We start from the raw sequence: 16,675 nt of genomic DNA, 5'->3' as shown, positions 1-16,675 counted from the left end.
GGTGGGGGGTTTAGGTTTTTGGGGGTGGGGGAGGGGGTTTAGGTTTTTTTTTTTTTTGGGGGGGGGGGGGGTGGGGGGTTTAGGTTTTTTTCGGGTTTATGTTTAGGGTTTAGTTTTAGGTTTTTGGGGGCTGGGGGGTGGGGGGTTTAGGTTTTTGGGGGGTGGGGGGTGGGGGGGTTAGGCTTTTGGTGGGAGGGTGAATTTAGGTTTTGGGGGTGGGGGTGGGGGGGTTAGGTTTTTGGGGGGTGTCGGTGGATGGTGGGTTAAGTGGTTTAGGCTTTCCGTATTAGTGCACATGTGTAGTACAACAAAAAAAATTTTTTTTTTTTTTTTTTTTGAAAATTTTTTTCCATACATATAAAGTAGCGATTTTTTATTAAAAAATTGTAAAAAAAAAAATTTTGGTATTTTTTTAGGTTTTTTTAGTTAGTTTTTGGTTTTCTCATTTAAACTAGTTTTCTCATGATCCATCCCCTATATATATATATATATATAGGGAGCCGCTAGAATGAAAACCACCTCGAGTTGTAAGAACCGCGAGAACTACACCCCACGGAGCGCCGTTCGCCATGATTTTTTTTTACAAGTAGATGTGTGTATTATAAACACATCCGTAAAAAATCATGGCGAACAGCGCTCCGTGGGGTGTAGTTTTTTACACCACAAGTTTGGTGAAAAAAAAAGAAAAAAAATTAAAAACTACACCCCACGGAGCGCCGTTCGCCATGATTTTTTACGGCTGTGTTTATAATACACACATCTACTTGTAAAAAAAATCATGGCGAACGGCGCTCCGTGGGGTGTAGTTATCGCGGTTCTTACAACTCGGGGTGGTTTTCATTCTAGCAGCCCCCTATATATATATATATATATATATATATATATATATATATATATATATATATATATATATATATATATATATATATATATATATATATATATATATACTTCACAACGTATATAATATAAATATTGTTATCAAATACATATACTAAAAGAAAACTTATTTTACACATTATGAAGATACTAAAATAAATCACTAATAAATCACATTATGAAAAATAAAAATGTAAATTAAAAAATTCAGGTATAATGTTCGGGTAACGGGTATATGGTTTCGGGTAATCGGGTCGGGTATCACCTAATCCTATACCCGACCCATACCCGCGAAAATTTTTAAAACTAATCCCATACCTGGCCCCATAACCATCGGGTATTGGGTATACCCGTCACATTTGTGTTGGGTCTTGGGTATACTCGTCGGACTTGGGTATTTTTGTCATCCCTAGATTTGCTACTAAAAAGGTGAAAGTTATCTCTAGGAAGATGCACAGAAACAGACATGAACGTCGCCAAGGTTGCGTATATAGCTCTTACCAAAAGTAATGACCAAATTTGATTCTCTTTTACACACTTCATGATGTTATTTTGATGTTTATTAGATCTCATAATAAAGTAGATTTATATGTTACAATTAAATACATATGTCACTACAAGAGTACTGTATAAGGGTGGATCTATAAAACCCACAAAACACCAATTAAAAGGTCAAAAAAGACAACCAACACTACGATTGAAAAATCAGTGGGGGCCTAGACACACCCGGGTCACCGAGAACCTCTACCAGTGTACATAGCTCAAAACACTAAAACAATAATTAACGGTTCAGGTCCAAGCTCACGCCACCACCATGCAAAGAAACTTGATCGCTTTACAGAAGTACACAAACCTAGAGCTATTCATTGAGATGAAAATCGCAGAACTTGACTTGTTGCACGTATCCTGAAAATTAAAATAAAAATAAAGAAAATGAGAAAACATGACATATTCCCTGTTTTTATATTCTATGTTGGTACCAAGTAACAGCTTCATAAAATGTGTTCCTAAACTAAACTAGGAGTTTGTGTTTTTATCCGGTCAGAGTCAAATTCAAAATATGCAAAAAGGTACCTTTACGGCTTTACATAGAAATCAAGTAGATAGGCGTGTTATAGAAAAGGCATCAGAAATTTCTAATAGAAGACAACAAGAATCTTCATTCGGGCATATTTCCTGCTTGTCCAGTCTCATTTCTTGTAGAAAGCTTGATCCACAAGTGGTGTGTACTCTGATGCTTGAGCAGGTGATGGTCTTGGCTTTGTTTGTTGAATTAAATTGGCGGTTGCTGGATTTTCAACTGTTGGTGCTGATACTCTAGGAGTACATGAGTTGTTGACCACCACATATGGGTTGTACACTACATTAAAATTGGCGACTTATGAGTGATGGAGATGAGAGAATAGGTGTGGGAGACAAAGGAGAAGGTTGAACAAATATATCTAAAAATCAATAAATGATTGACCAAAGTAGAACAAAGATAGATGAACAAACACAGGCTGTATTGAACCAACACTAAGATATAGATGAACGATCAGAAACTGTATTGAACAAACACAATGATGGAACAAATTGGAACTTCACTGAACAAACATATTTAGAAAACAAACTATATTCTTAACTTGTACTGTACTTCACTGGACTTTTTGGTTTATTTGGAAGGCAAGAAACAATAGTCTTTTAGTGGGCAATCATCATCTCCCGGGATATTTTTTGGCTATTTATTCACCAATACTTGTGTTTTATATAATATAATTTTGACTATATTTTTTATAAAAATACCTAGTTAAAACATAGTTAGCTGCTAGATTGTGTTTATTATTTATAACTTACATTATAAATATAAAACGCACGCAAAATCCAGAAAATACAAGACTAACCCACAAAACTATTATTTTACACTAATACACTAATACTTTAGAATCTTTGGTACTCATTAGATGATATTAAATGTTATATTATAGCTTTGATTTATTTAAATAGTATGATTTTTTAATACATAATATAGTTATAATTTTTTTTCACTATACGTTGTTTTGTGCCTAGCTCCCATATATAGGGTACCCAGTTCCATACCCTACTTGGAACCAGTGACACCAGGTATGGTTTTTCAAGTTAATATCCGGATCCGAACCCTATCCATTTATGGTCAATACCCGATTTTTTTCATACCCGGGTCCATATCCATACCCATACCCATACCCGGGCCCATACCCGAAACCGGGTATTGAAAAAACCCGGCTTTGTGCACCTCTAGATGCAAATAGTCCTACGCTCGGCCCAACACCTATCAACATAACACCATTTACCCCTTTTGGGCTTACCATTGGTCCAGTGTACATGCCCACTATGCAATTTAGTATACTCAATACAATATATATACTAGGTTAGAACCCCGTGTAATACACGGGTTGAATAAATATGATCCTAGATACTAAGCAATAATAAAAATAAATGGAGTAAATTACGTTTTTGGTCTCTGTGCTTATATCACTTTTAGTATATTAGCCCAAAATAAGAATTTTTAACATATCTGCCCTCATGGTCTCTATAACTAACCATTTTTGCCCCTAAGTCTAGAGATCATGGGGGGCAAAATGGTTAGTTATAGAGAACATGGGGCCAAAATGGTTAGACTTATGAGCCAAAATGGTTAGTTATAGAGACTATGGGGGCAGATATGTAAAAAATTCTTGTTTTGGACTAATATAGTAAAAGTGATATAACCACAGGAGTCGAAAACGTAATTTACTCAAATAAATGTTTATATTAGGTTAATGTTTAAGTTCTTTTATAAATATGTAACTGTTAATAGAATATTATATATTGTTTCATCACATATATACGTGTCTTTATTATGCCTTAATACATTTAAAACTGATTAAGTTTCGAATGTTAAAGAAAAAAATTATTAAGTCTTCTTAATATTGAAATTAATAAAATAAGTATATAGGTAAACTTAATTTGTAATTGAACATGAACATAATATGATAAAGATTATATCACCGATTTAGTTTAAAAAAATCATCCCAAATCTCTTTTACAGATTTTAAATTTAATATTATTAATAATCGAATTTCCATAATAATATTTATTTAGATGGGAAAATAAAATTGAGACTATCTCATAGAACGACAAGTGTCCCTCAAAGTGATTTCTTTTATTATATGTATAGATAAGCATAAGCACAAATTCAATAGTGAAATCTTCGGCCCATCTCTTTTATAAATTGTATATAGGATTCTTCGGCCCATCCATTGTTGTTCATATTGTGATCCAGAGTATAGAAACCCATTATAGCTAGCCACGTGTGACACCTTCTTATATCCTCCAATCAAATGCCTAAAACTTAAACTCCAATTCAAAATTATCACACATGCTCCCCATAGTCCACCACAAACACCTTAAAAGTGCTTTGGGCTTCCTGAGCCCATGTCGCAAGTGGCGAAAACTGGGCCTATCAATAGGGAAGAGCAACTCACTGAAACATGCCCAAAAGTTAAGAGACTGAAATATGTTCCCGTCAATCTTGCCCCCCATAGAATTAGAGGTGTCCAAAACTTGGTTTGGGCCCAAACCGGCTCGGCTTGTAAATCGGTCTGGCCTTATTTACCTTGGCTCAAATCGGTTTGGCCCAAACCGGTTCGGGTTGAGAACAAATTCTAGGGTGGAAACCCAACCCACCCAAAACTATTTGGATCGGGTTCAAAACATGTATGGCCCAAATCAGTTCGGATGAAACTGGATCTACATATAAAAAATAAAAACCTGTACTAAACCTCCGTGTTCAGCCGGGCCCAAATCTGTTTGGCTGAAACCAGTTTTTCTTTTTTTCTTTTTTTCTTTTTTTGCTACAGAATCAGGCTCTGAACCGGTTTATCGGTCCCAAACCGGATCTTTTTACACCTCTACATAGAATGCTCATTCCTGCTTGAGCCCAATCCATTTGCCTTTAATAAATCCTCTCTTGTTGACATTCAGTCGGCCCAAAGGTGAACACCCGAAGAAACCCAATTCTTTCTTGAAATTCCAATCACACACTTTCCATACATTCTGGATGTGATGTTGTGGGCCCGTAGTTAACACTAGCCTTATACCAAAATTTATATTTGACTGATTTAAGTTCCAATCTCAATTCGTTATATCTCGAACAGTGGTGAAGTTTGAAATTTACGATCGGGGGGTCCAAAACGTATATACCAAAAATTTCTATAAAACCGGGTCATCAAAAAGGTATATACGAAATAAATTCTATACGAAAACTACATACTCTCCACTAACGAGCGAAAAGTTCGGGGGGTCGGCCGCCCCCTCCCGCCCCCACAAAGCCACACCATTGATCTCGAACACATGTATTAAGAGTATCTTTGGTACATCACTCATTACAGTCACATCAAATTTCCACTCATCTGTCTAACGTACTAATTTTAGCTCTTATGTTACGTTCACTTTCAGACGCCTTTTAAAAATAATAATAACTAGTCTTAGCTCCCCCGCGTTTCGGTGAGGGGCATAAAACCGTGGTATCAGCATTGTAGGGAGATATAAAACCATGTTAAGTAGCAACCAAACGACGATCAAAACCAGGAAAAAGCATAAAATAAGAACACGAGTTTCTAGCACCAAGTGACTCACATGACATAAAATGTAGTCAAAATAGAATTTATACCGACACGTATTAGAAGTCGATGGGGTAAAAAACGTAAAGGACCAAATGTGACCACCAAACACAGTGCTAAGTACCAACCGAACTTCGACCAAATACGAGAAAATACGTAAAACAAAAATTTTCAAAAACTAAACTCATTTAATTTTTTGGTAAAATTAAAAAAAAAATCAAAGTTTTATTACAAACACACACATAAGACAAAACTATAAAAAGACAAAAAAAAACATTATTCCTTCAAATGTTAGAGAAGGGCCCATGTTTTCTCCATCCGCTCAACTTTAGAAATCCAAATGAGTGAACAAATGAACACCACCAGACGACAAATAATAACTATTTTAGTTGAGTTATACATTTGAAATTGTTACAAACTAGTAAGATACCCGCGCTACGCAGCGGGATTTTGGTCGATATCTATTTTGGTTTCGTATAGAAACCGAAATAAATATGCTTAAAAGAATATAAAACATGTTATCCATCGACCGAAAACAATAAAAATAAATTTAAATTAGACAGCAAGACATGCTGATTTTAAAGTAATTGTTAATAGAAATGTAAACTCTATCTTTAATATAACTTTAATGAAAAAGGAACCTTAGACTAAAATTTTTAATATAAAGAAAAGTAAAAAAAAATAAAAATAAATAATTAAGTCAAAAAAAATCAAGAAAGAAACAAAAAAAAGCAAATAGGATGAAAGCACTATTCATTTAACTTGCTAATTGTAATTTACGTCAAAACGTAGTCCAATTTGAATTTATACTAACACACGCATAAAAATAAGCGCATAACGCGTTGTAGCAGTATCCAAACGTAAAGTGACTCGAATCTATACCGTCTAGTGAAAATGTATTATATTTGACCAAACTCGTTTCCGAAAAAAAGTTACGCCAAAGCATCGAACAACTGAAAACATACATAAAAATAAGCAAGAAAAATGTATTATATTTGACCCGACTCATTTTCAGGAAAAAGTTGCGTTAAAACGTAGACCCGCTGAAAAACGTGTATAATAATAAGTATAAAACATATTATATTTGACCTAACTCATTTCTGAGAAAAATTTACGTCTAAACGTAAATTAATTTTAATTTATACCAATACATACATAAAAATTAACACGTAAAACTTGATTACAATGTTTTTAGAAAGTTAACGGGTTGTAAGTGTTAACGCTGAAAATCGAAAGGTATTAGTATAAAGAAGTACAAAAACAAAAAGGACAAAAAAATCAAAAAAGAAAAAAAAAAGACAAACAAAAACAAAAAAAATAAGTTACTGTACAAGTCCTTTGTAAATGTAAGGATATAGAATGTATAATCTACAAATAATATTTAAATTTAAATGTCAATTATGTGAGAAATAAAAATAAATAGAACAGATTGGTTATACATTTGAAATTGTTATATCTAAGGGATAACATTCAAATCGAGCCATGTTCTTTTTTCCATGTGTCAAGAAGAAAAATGAAGCACAAGATGCTGGACTCGGATTATTTTAATATATGAAATTATATTAAGACTAATACAAAGTTACCCCTTAAATATAACCCATAATATAGCCATTATACCATATTTCCCCCTTAGACTAACTCTTATATAGTAATACAAAATGATAAAATTACACTGTTGGTTCTTGTGGTTTCTACAAAATTTTAATGTCGAGTACTAATAGTTTTTTGTTGCAAAATTTGGTATTAACGTTCTAATTTGTCACAATATTGAGTACTAAGGCCAAACTTTGTCACAATGTTGAGTACTAAGGTCAAACATTGTTAACTTTTTGCTAAATCTTACTAGAATGACTAAAATGCCTTTTAATAACTAGATTGACTAATTTAGGGTAGGGATAGTGTACAAAGTATCTAAAGTGTGAGAAGTGTAAGAAGTGTTTTAAACCATTAGATCTTTGATCTAATGGTTGAGATCAATATGGATCAAATTATAAGTTGTGTTTAAATCACATGGACTGATTTGAAAATTGTAGGGGTAATAGTGTCTTTTTATATGTTTCGAATTAGGTAATTTCTCCTAAATTCTAGTGATTGCTCCTAAATTCTAGCGATTCAAACTTAACTGCGAAATTCTATCGATCCTAAATTCTAAAAATACAGAAATATGTAAGTGCTACAAGAAATGTATAACAATATACATCCACCATATAACACAATACATCCATCATATAACACCATATAACACCATATAACACTATGTAACACGATATAACACTATATAACAATATATAACACTATACATCCATCATAGACATGCTATCAGAAAAATATAACACTATGCATCCATCATATAACACTATATAAACCAAAGAACACTATATAACACCATATAATACCATGTAATACTATATAAAAATATATAACACTATACAGTTCTGAATAATGGTTGCATTACAGAATTAATAATTGATGGTGGTATATAGTATTTTTTTTGGTGGTTGCACTACAGAATTATATAACTATACAGAATTATATAACACCAAAAACCATTATATAACACCATATAACACCATGTAACACTATATAAAAATATATAACACTATACAGCTTTGAATGGTGGTTGCACTACAGAATTATAGAACACTACAAAATTAATAACCAGTGAACGAGATGACACAAATTCGTAGATTAATTCTTAAATTCGAATTCCTATAATAAAGGGTGGCGATTGTGCAATAGGGATATAACACTATACAGTTTTGATAAATAGATCTCCATCATCTATCACAGACACGAAGGCCCCAATGGGAATGTGGTATCAAGTTATAAAATGTTTTAAAATCCGGTTTTTATACCGTACCAGATTTGGCTTAGAAACAATTTAACTGGGTGTATCGGGCAGTTCAACCGGATATACCGGGTGTTTTAGCACGTTCTACCGGAGGGTTCAACCGGTACAACCAGCTGGTTTAAACCGGTTTTTAAAACATTGGTGTTATGCACACATTACTCATGAGAAAATTTGATATGAAGGAACTGGGTTATGCTAAGAAGATTATTGGTATGAAGATCACAAGGAATAAGAGTATTATGTCAATCAAGGGATAAGATTCTTGGTATGAAGATTGCTAATTATCAGATGTTAGCCCATGCTCATAAATTCGGTTCCATTTGATACTTTATAAAAGTAAAATATGACGAGCATAGTAAGAGTTGAACTGAAAATTTCATTATGTTGACAATCCAGGTTGAGGATGAACAATTATGGTGATAAATGACAATTTTGATTTTGTGCTTTTTTTTTTCTTGTCAAAATCACTTAAGATAGAATTCTAATCTCATTTTTAACGTTAAACAATGATTATACTTGCAATTTTAAGCTTTTAAAAGCATTCTTAAATAGTGGAGGGTTCAAATGAGAAGAATTTTTTTGTAAGAATAAAAAGAAGTTTAAACCAATAATAATACTTCATTTTACTTTATTTAATAATTGCATTTAATTTTAATATAAGGGTATATTGGTAAACTTACATAAATCATTAATTTGTATTCATCCCCTTTAATAACTAACTAAATTAAATTTGTAACTCCTTTTCAAAATTCCAAGTTAAAAAACAACTTAATTTAAAGTTTAGAATAAATTACTATTTGTGTATGATAAATTACGAGTTGTGTATGATATATTTCGAGGTCTGTACGATAAATTTCGACTGTCTAAGATAAAATTTTATAATTTGTAGGGTATATGTAGGAAAATTTTGATATGTGTAGGTTTTATAGATTATATGTAGGCAGTGGCGAAGCTTGAGATTTCCGACCGGGGGGGTCAGAAGTCACCGGACCTAAAATTATACCTTTAAAAATATAAAACCGGGGGGTCAAAAACGTATATATCTAAAAAATTCTATACGAAACGTACATACGTAACACTAGTGAGCGAAAAGTTCGGGGGGTCGGGCGCCCCTCCCGGCCCCTTCAAAGCTACGCCCATGTATGTAGGATAATTAATGATTAGTTGACTAATTAATTAAAGAAAGAAAAATTAATGATATGAGTTATAAATAAAATAGTATTTTAATAATATGTCCTTTCTTCTTTTTCTTCTCATATTAAATTTCTTCTCAAATGAACCTTCCCCTAAATAAATAATCTAAACAAAGTTGTAGTTGTAGTAATTAATAATAATAAACAACATAATATAACATTAACAACAAAAATAATAAGAGGACTAGGGGTGGTCCGTGATAGAGATTCCATCACAAGTGATGAACAAGGAAACACCGCCGCCACCTCATATTTCCACGCGTGAAACTTATAACTCGTGAAAAAGTTCACGCGTTGAATTTCATCAAATTTGGACATGCAGCATCTATATAATCCACTAATGGCATCTTTGTATTACACTTGTCACCCATACACTTATACTTTTATCCCAAAAACACCCCCACTCCCCCTAACTGTACTACAATTTTTCTCAAATTTTTATCAGTGTTTTCTTTTTGTCAAATCAGAATCAAATCTTTATCAATGTTTTCTTTTTATTTAAAACTAATTGGATTGAAGTTTTTAAATTTTAAAACTGTTAATAACTTTTCATAAGTGGAGCGAGCGATGCGACTATCATGCAACAAGCCATCAAAGAGTATTTTAATGAAATTTATAATTTAGTATTTTATTGTTAATTTCTAATTTAAAAAAAAATTGTGAGTGATGGAATTCTATCACTAATGATGACCACCGCCACTAAAAAAGCTTGTGAGTGATAAATTAGTAGTTGATGACATGACGAAACTTAATTGGATGTTTGTGAGTGATGGAATTTTTACAAATGATACCACCCTCACTCTCCTAAAAGAACAAATATAATTTTGCTTTTTTCTTTGTTGTCTTCGTTGATGTTGTCATCATGTCAAAGAACATCAAATACAGGGGGTATGGACATCACTAATATGGATGTCACTTAAACTACAAATATAACCAAGACTAAAGTGTGAATTTGATTTATTCTGTTGAAATCTATAAATTTTAGAGTAAATTGCTATTTTAGTCTTTGAGGTTTGTTTAAATTTGTGATTTTAGTCCAAATTTGCCATTTTCGCCTCTGGGTCCCTGACTTTTCCCTTTTATTGTCATTTCGATCACATACCCTAACTCCATCCAAAAACCCCATTTAACCAGGGGTATTTTGGGAATTTTCAATTTAAATCTTGTCAGTTGCCATTTTGATCTATTCTTTTATTGTTATTGTTATTGTTATTATCATTAGAATAAATTTCTATTTTCGTCCCTGAGGTTTGTCAATTTTAACTAGTTTAGTCCAAAAATTTAATTTATAACAAATCTAGCCCTGAAGTTTGCATTTCTTAGCGCTTTTCATCCCTAAGGGTGCTTTTTCATTTAATTCTTAGGGATGAAAAGCGTTAAGAAATGCAAACCATAGGGATGAAAAGCGTTAAGAAATGCAAACCTTAGGGATGTTTTTGTTATAAATTAGATTTTTGGACTAAACTAGTTAAAATGAACAAACCTTAGGGACGAAAACAGAAATTTACTCTTATCATTATTCTTATTATTATTATCAAAATCTAATACTTAATCATTTATATATATATTTAGGTTTCCACACACATTATTAACTGATAAATAATTTAACACCTTCATCACCACCTTCCACCACTGCCGGCATCACCACCTTTCCCCACTGCCGGCATCACCACCTTCCACCACCGCCGGCATCACCACCTTCCACCACCGCTGGAATCACCACATTCCACCACCATAAACCACCGACACCAACACCAACACCAACACCAACACCACCTCAACCATGGTCGCCATCTCAGACCATCATCGTCATCCCCAAATCAAAACCCTAACTAAAACCCATTGTTGTTCACCACCGTCACTGTCCCCAGATCAAAACCCAATGTCGTTCACCTTCCATAATCCATCTGCGAAACCCTAACTCCCATCTTCTATATCAAACCCAGATTCCACACCCCCTTATTTTGGATTCTTCTCAAACCTTGCTGGAGCCACCTGTAACAACTGCCAACCTATTATTCTTCATAACATCTGACCCCCAACAGCCCCCGTCGACCTTTATTCAACGTTTTCATCATCACTAGATCTGAAATGCTGATGGATTAGTAGTGGTTATGGTGGTGGGAAAAGGTTGAAGGTTATAGTGGTGGTTGTGGTGGTTATGTGACGAGTGGCAGAAATAGGCGGTAACAGGTGGTGGTTTGGTGGGGGTTGTAGAAAGAGAGGGAGGGAGAGAGAGAGAGGTGGGTCGTATCAGGTGGTGGATGGTGGCGGTGATATGTGTTGATGGTGGTGGGTTGGTGGTGTAGATAGATAGAGGGGGAATTGAATTGTAGGGGTGGTTTGAAATTATAACAGGTTGAAGGTTATAGCGGTGGTAATGATTTGAAATTTCTTTTGATACCCTTTTAATTTTTATAACTATTTCTTTGATTAATTATAACATAATTTGAAATTAGATGGTTTTTTTTGTTGATGTTTGATTCATGTAAACTGCTTATAGGTTTAGGGGAATTGAATTGATTGATATGGTTGAATGCAGTGACGGATGATCCATGTCACACCCTGGCTTTGCGGAAGCGTGGGTTAATTTGGTGTGACTTCTTGATACCATAGCTTAATCATAACAAAGCTATATGAAAATAAAACCATGCAGATCATCCATTGATTTAAGTTTTAAAATAAAAGTGACACAACATTGTCTTAAGGCGTTGACTCATGCAACGGAAACTACAACTTGATAAATTAAAAACATTGTTCAGAAGACACAAACATCAACATGATAAAAACGCAGTTTAAGGACTGTGACTCGTCCAGGAAAAAGTCACATCCCTTAAACTTGGATGACCTCATAACCCTTATGCAGCGGGAAAACGTAACATACCGCGCCAGATCTTTAGTTCCCTGAAATACATGTAAGTTGGAAAAATCAACAATAATGTTGAGCGAGTTCATGTGTAAGTGAGTAGTAAAACCTTTGTAAGTATAAAATCCTGGTATGTAGCAAATAAGGAAAAAGAGATCACCAATGGTTTGCAAGGCCATTGATATGTGTGAAGTGCAAGTAGGAAGACTCAAACCTAGCGTAGTTTGCGTTGGGAACAAAGTCACCCCGAGGTCTGTTATGCTGGGCCTGGGGCTGGGCTCGCTACACCTAGATAGATCTACCGCTACTGTCCCTCGGTCCTACTAATAGGATTAATGGTCTCAAGTTGCGCCTACCCACTCACCTGATCTAAGTAGTAAACCTCCTTACGCTAACCATACCATGTATAAAGTATTCGTAATCAAATTAACATGTATTTCACCCCCGCAGTTTAGAAAACTGAAAACAGTTAAGAGAAAAGGGGGACATGAACTCACAGTGGTGCGTCTCTACCAAGTATATCTCCCGATCAATCAGCTGTGCGACGACCTACACGTACTAACTCTATTAGACGGACGGTCGTGCCTTTGTTTAAGGTTTAAGTTTTTGGGGAAATAGTTAGACAACTATTTCGTGTTTTCACTTTGTAAATATTTGGTAGGTATATTCCTTCCCAAGGATGGGGGATTCAATACATGTGCGTTTGTGTATCTTCGGAATATATTATTAAGTGTCACATAACATATATTTTAATTCTAACTCCAAAATATAAATATTTTTCCCAAAAATATTATATTTTGTTTCACACAATTTTCCAAAATAATACCTTGACAAAAATACGCGTTCATAAGTATTTTCCGAAAATGCGTAAGTTACGGATAGAGGTCGGGTGGTAATATTTATACCGTTGTAACTTATTGTTTATTATGAAGGCGTATGTATTATTTTGGAATCGTTAATATTTGGTAATATTATTTTTACCCTAAAAATAATATTGGGTATAGTTCACAAAATAATCATAAACATTTATACAAGTGATGTTATGGAAAAATATATACTAAATATATATATATATTTATCACGTTTTATTTTGTGAAAATCCCATCTCCGATATTTTGTAAATAAAGTCGTGGCGAAATTTACATTTTTGAAACAAGTTAAAAATACATTTATAGCACTTGTGGTCGGCGTCATCATTTAAGTTTATGTGACACCTCGCGTCCGATCCACCGGCGCTAAAACTACCCGTTTCCGATGTTTTTTGGCGTTTCGCCATCTCCACCTCGTTGGGAATCGGCGACCATTTCGGTTCCTTTTTCATAATTTCCCACGCGCGAACGTGAGCAAAGTTGGTATTACCATTGTTCGCCTTATACTTGTCGAAAGCTTGTTTGAAAACATCGTCGTCGCTCATGCCGCTACGACGCCCACTTGTATATATTTTATTATATTCCTCGCAAAACCTATTGACGGACGAGTTCAATTTCCGCCACTTTGACGACACCGAGTCGATATCACGATACGGGCCTTGGTCCATAAGGTCGAGGAACTTCGCCAAAACCTTGGACCAAAACCCGTCACCCGTTTGATTATTACCTGTAACAAAACAAACAAAATATATAAATGGAGTGTTTGGCCTAGCTTTTTTATCTAAGCTTATAGCTTTTTTAGCTTATTTTTACAAAATAAGCACTAATGGGTGTTTGGTTTAGCTTTTTAAGCTTATGCTTATTAGCTTATATAAGCTAATTTTAAGAAGCTTATGGGAACATGGTTTTTTAGCTTATTTGAATAAGCTTATTTGAAGAAGATGATTTTTTACTCATTACACTCAATGATATTATACCCATTCCCATAATACAAAATAACTTAACAAATAACAAAAGATTAATTATTAATTATCAACTTGTAGAATATAAGCTAATCCAAACACTTAAAAAAAGCTTATCAAATGAAAGAAAATAAGCATAAGTTACTTTAAAATATAAGCATAAGCCAAAAAAATAAAAGCTAGGCCAAACACCCCCAAAGTTAAACAAATTAAACAAACAATTAAAATATGTAAACTGTTAAAAAAATAAAAAAAAAAACTTCAAACACTTAGAAAAAACAAACTTTAAATATGTAAACTGTTTTGCCAAAAAATTTAAATAAAAAAATAAACAAACTTTAAAAAGTTAGAAACTGTTAACAAAAAATTTAGAAAAACAAACTTTAAAAAATTGTATAAAGCTTAAAAAAAGATAAACCTTAAAAAAATACGAACCTTTTGTCTTGTTGTTAGACGTGCTATGTAAGCCTTGGCTAAGCCTTCTTCTTCGATTGGCGTGCACTTAGTCGACTTCGGTTTGGACGATTGCTCACCAACCACTTGCTAGTCCACTAACAAGACACGAACAAAAAGGCTCACAACTTTGTACACCATAACCAACCGTGTAACTATAAATCCATTCTCATCATCAAAGCCTTTAAATGCAAAACCAATCTCTTCATGAGAAAATGGGAGATAAGGCTGTCCTATAATCATCCTGTTTATAAATTCAGATCTAAAATATTTAAAATTTAATGTTGAACCAGATAAACAGAAGTGATAACAATCTCATTTATGTGTACATAACACTATGTTTGATTAAATGTAAAACATTTTAACCAGATAAAAAAATGCTTAAGACCAATTAAACTACTACCTCCATCCCATTAAAAGTGTCATATTTTGAATTTTCAAAGTCTGTATTTATAAACTTTGACTTTAATTATATATTTTTTGTGTCATATAAAACTTGATAAAAATTAACCCGACAAAAACACTTGTAAAACACACTCAAATCATATAACTTTCATCAAATATTATCTAACACAAACAAAATTATTTAAGGTCAAAGTTTATAAATAAAGAATTTGAAAATTCAAATTATAACACTTTTAATGGGACGGAGGGAGTAATAGATACGGTTAATTTGATACATCTATGCTCTAAAATAATACTATTTTGTGAGATAACTAGAAGTTAGAGATACCAAGTTGTGCCGGTGCCTACTGACAAAACGACGTCGTGGAACAAAACGGGATGGTGGTCGGAGAATGGTGGATGACTGGGTATGGTTTTACTGAAATGTTGTAGGCGGCTAGGGTTTGACAAGATAAACAAGTATTTATATTAGGAGACAGTGTTTTTCTTTTTCTTTGATGTAAAGACGTTGTTACATAAAGGGATTTTATAATATTTAGTTTAGAACAAAAAAGTTTTATGAAATATGATAGTACATGTCAGTTACCATACACTTATTTTATATTTTATTTTTAGAGTTAAATGTCATTTTATTTCTTGTGATTTGAGTTATTTTAATAATTTAGTTCAAAGATTTTATTTTTCGTCTGTGAATCCTAAAAGGTTTTACTGTTTTTATTTTAGTCCACTAAGTTAACTTCATATATTATTTATGATAACAAGAATGATGATTCGGCCATTTTATATGGTCGAATTGTCTTTCTAGTTAACAGGATTACATATAAAATAACTGAATTACCATCTGGTTAACAGAAAAAATGAATGAAGTTAACCTAATTGAATAAAATGGCAACGGTAAAACCATTTTAGACCCACTAGAGATAAATGAAATATTTGGACTAAACTAGTAAAATAACCATACCACATGGCCTAAAATGGCATTTAACTCTTTATTTTAAGAGAATTTAAACTTTTATAGAGAATCATGGGTTAATAGTAAATTAACATATTCTATCAACATGGTTGTTTTTATAAAGATTTCACTGTTCTGAAACTACTAATCTTATTTTCAAATACTTTTTTACTGCATCGTTTTATATATATTACCTCTCATTTATAATAATACTAGTTTACAAAACCTGTGTATTTCACGGGTTTAATATTAAAAATTTAGATTGACCATTAATAAGGGTTATAAACCCGTTTATTACACAGGTTTAATATTGAAAAAATATAAATCATAAACTTATAAATAATCCTTATGATTGTAATAATATTATAATCTTAACATTTATCTTTCATGAATTTTATTACACGAGTTGAGGAAATATAAAGTATAATCTTATAAAATGGGTAATACCTTCAATAAATGTTATAAACTTATAATATTATAATCTTAAACATTCATAATCCATGAATTTGAATTTTCTCACATAGTCTTATCTTTTAAAAAATGTGTAACATCATAAATAAATGTAATAATATTATAATCTTATCACACAATTGAATATGTGTATTGTTTTCATTTTGGTGTGATAA

At 32.9% G+C, this 16,675-nt stretch overlaps 1 long non-coding RNA gene across 1 annotated transcript; it reads right to left on the bottom strand.

The window, feature by feature from the left end:
* Positions 1 to 13,461: 13,461 nt before the first annotated feature.
* LOC110874182 lies at positions 13,462 to 15,556 on the bottom strand. The gene is made up of 3 exons (XR_002555709.2): positions 15,426 to 15,556; positions 14,675 to 14,936; positions 13,462 to 14,004 (listed from the first exon to the last, which is right to left on the bottom strand). It is a non-coding gene; the product is annotated as an uncharacterized LOC110874182 (long non-coding RNA).
* Positions 15,557 to 16,675: the final 1,119 nt, after the last annotated feature.

This window comes from Helianthus annuus, chromosome 9 (genome assembly GCF_002127325.2).
Source record: "Helianthus annuus cultivar XRQ/B chromosome 9, HanXRQr2.0-SUNRISE, whole genome shotgun sequence".
Lineage (NCBI taxonomy): Eukaryota > Viridiplantae > Streptophyta > Magnoliopsida > Asterales > Asteraceae > Helianthus > Helianthus annuus.
Note: the sequence above shows the minus strand (reverse complement) of the source record. Positions and strands in the feature narration are given on the sequence as shown.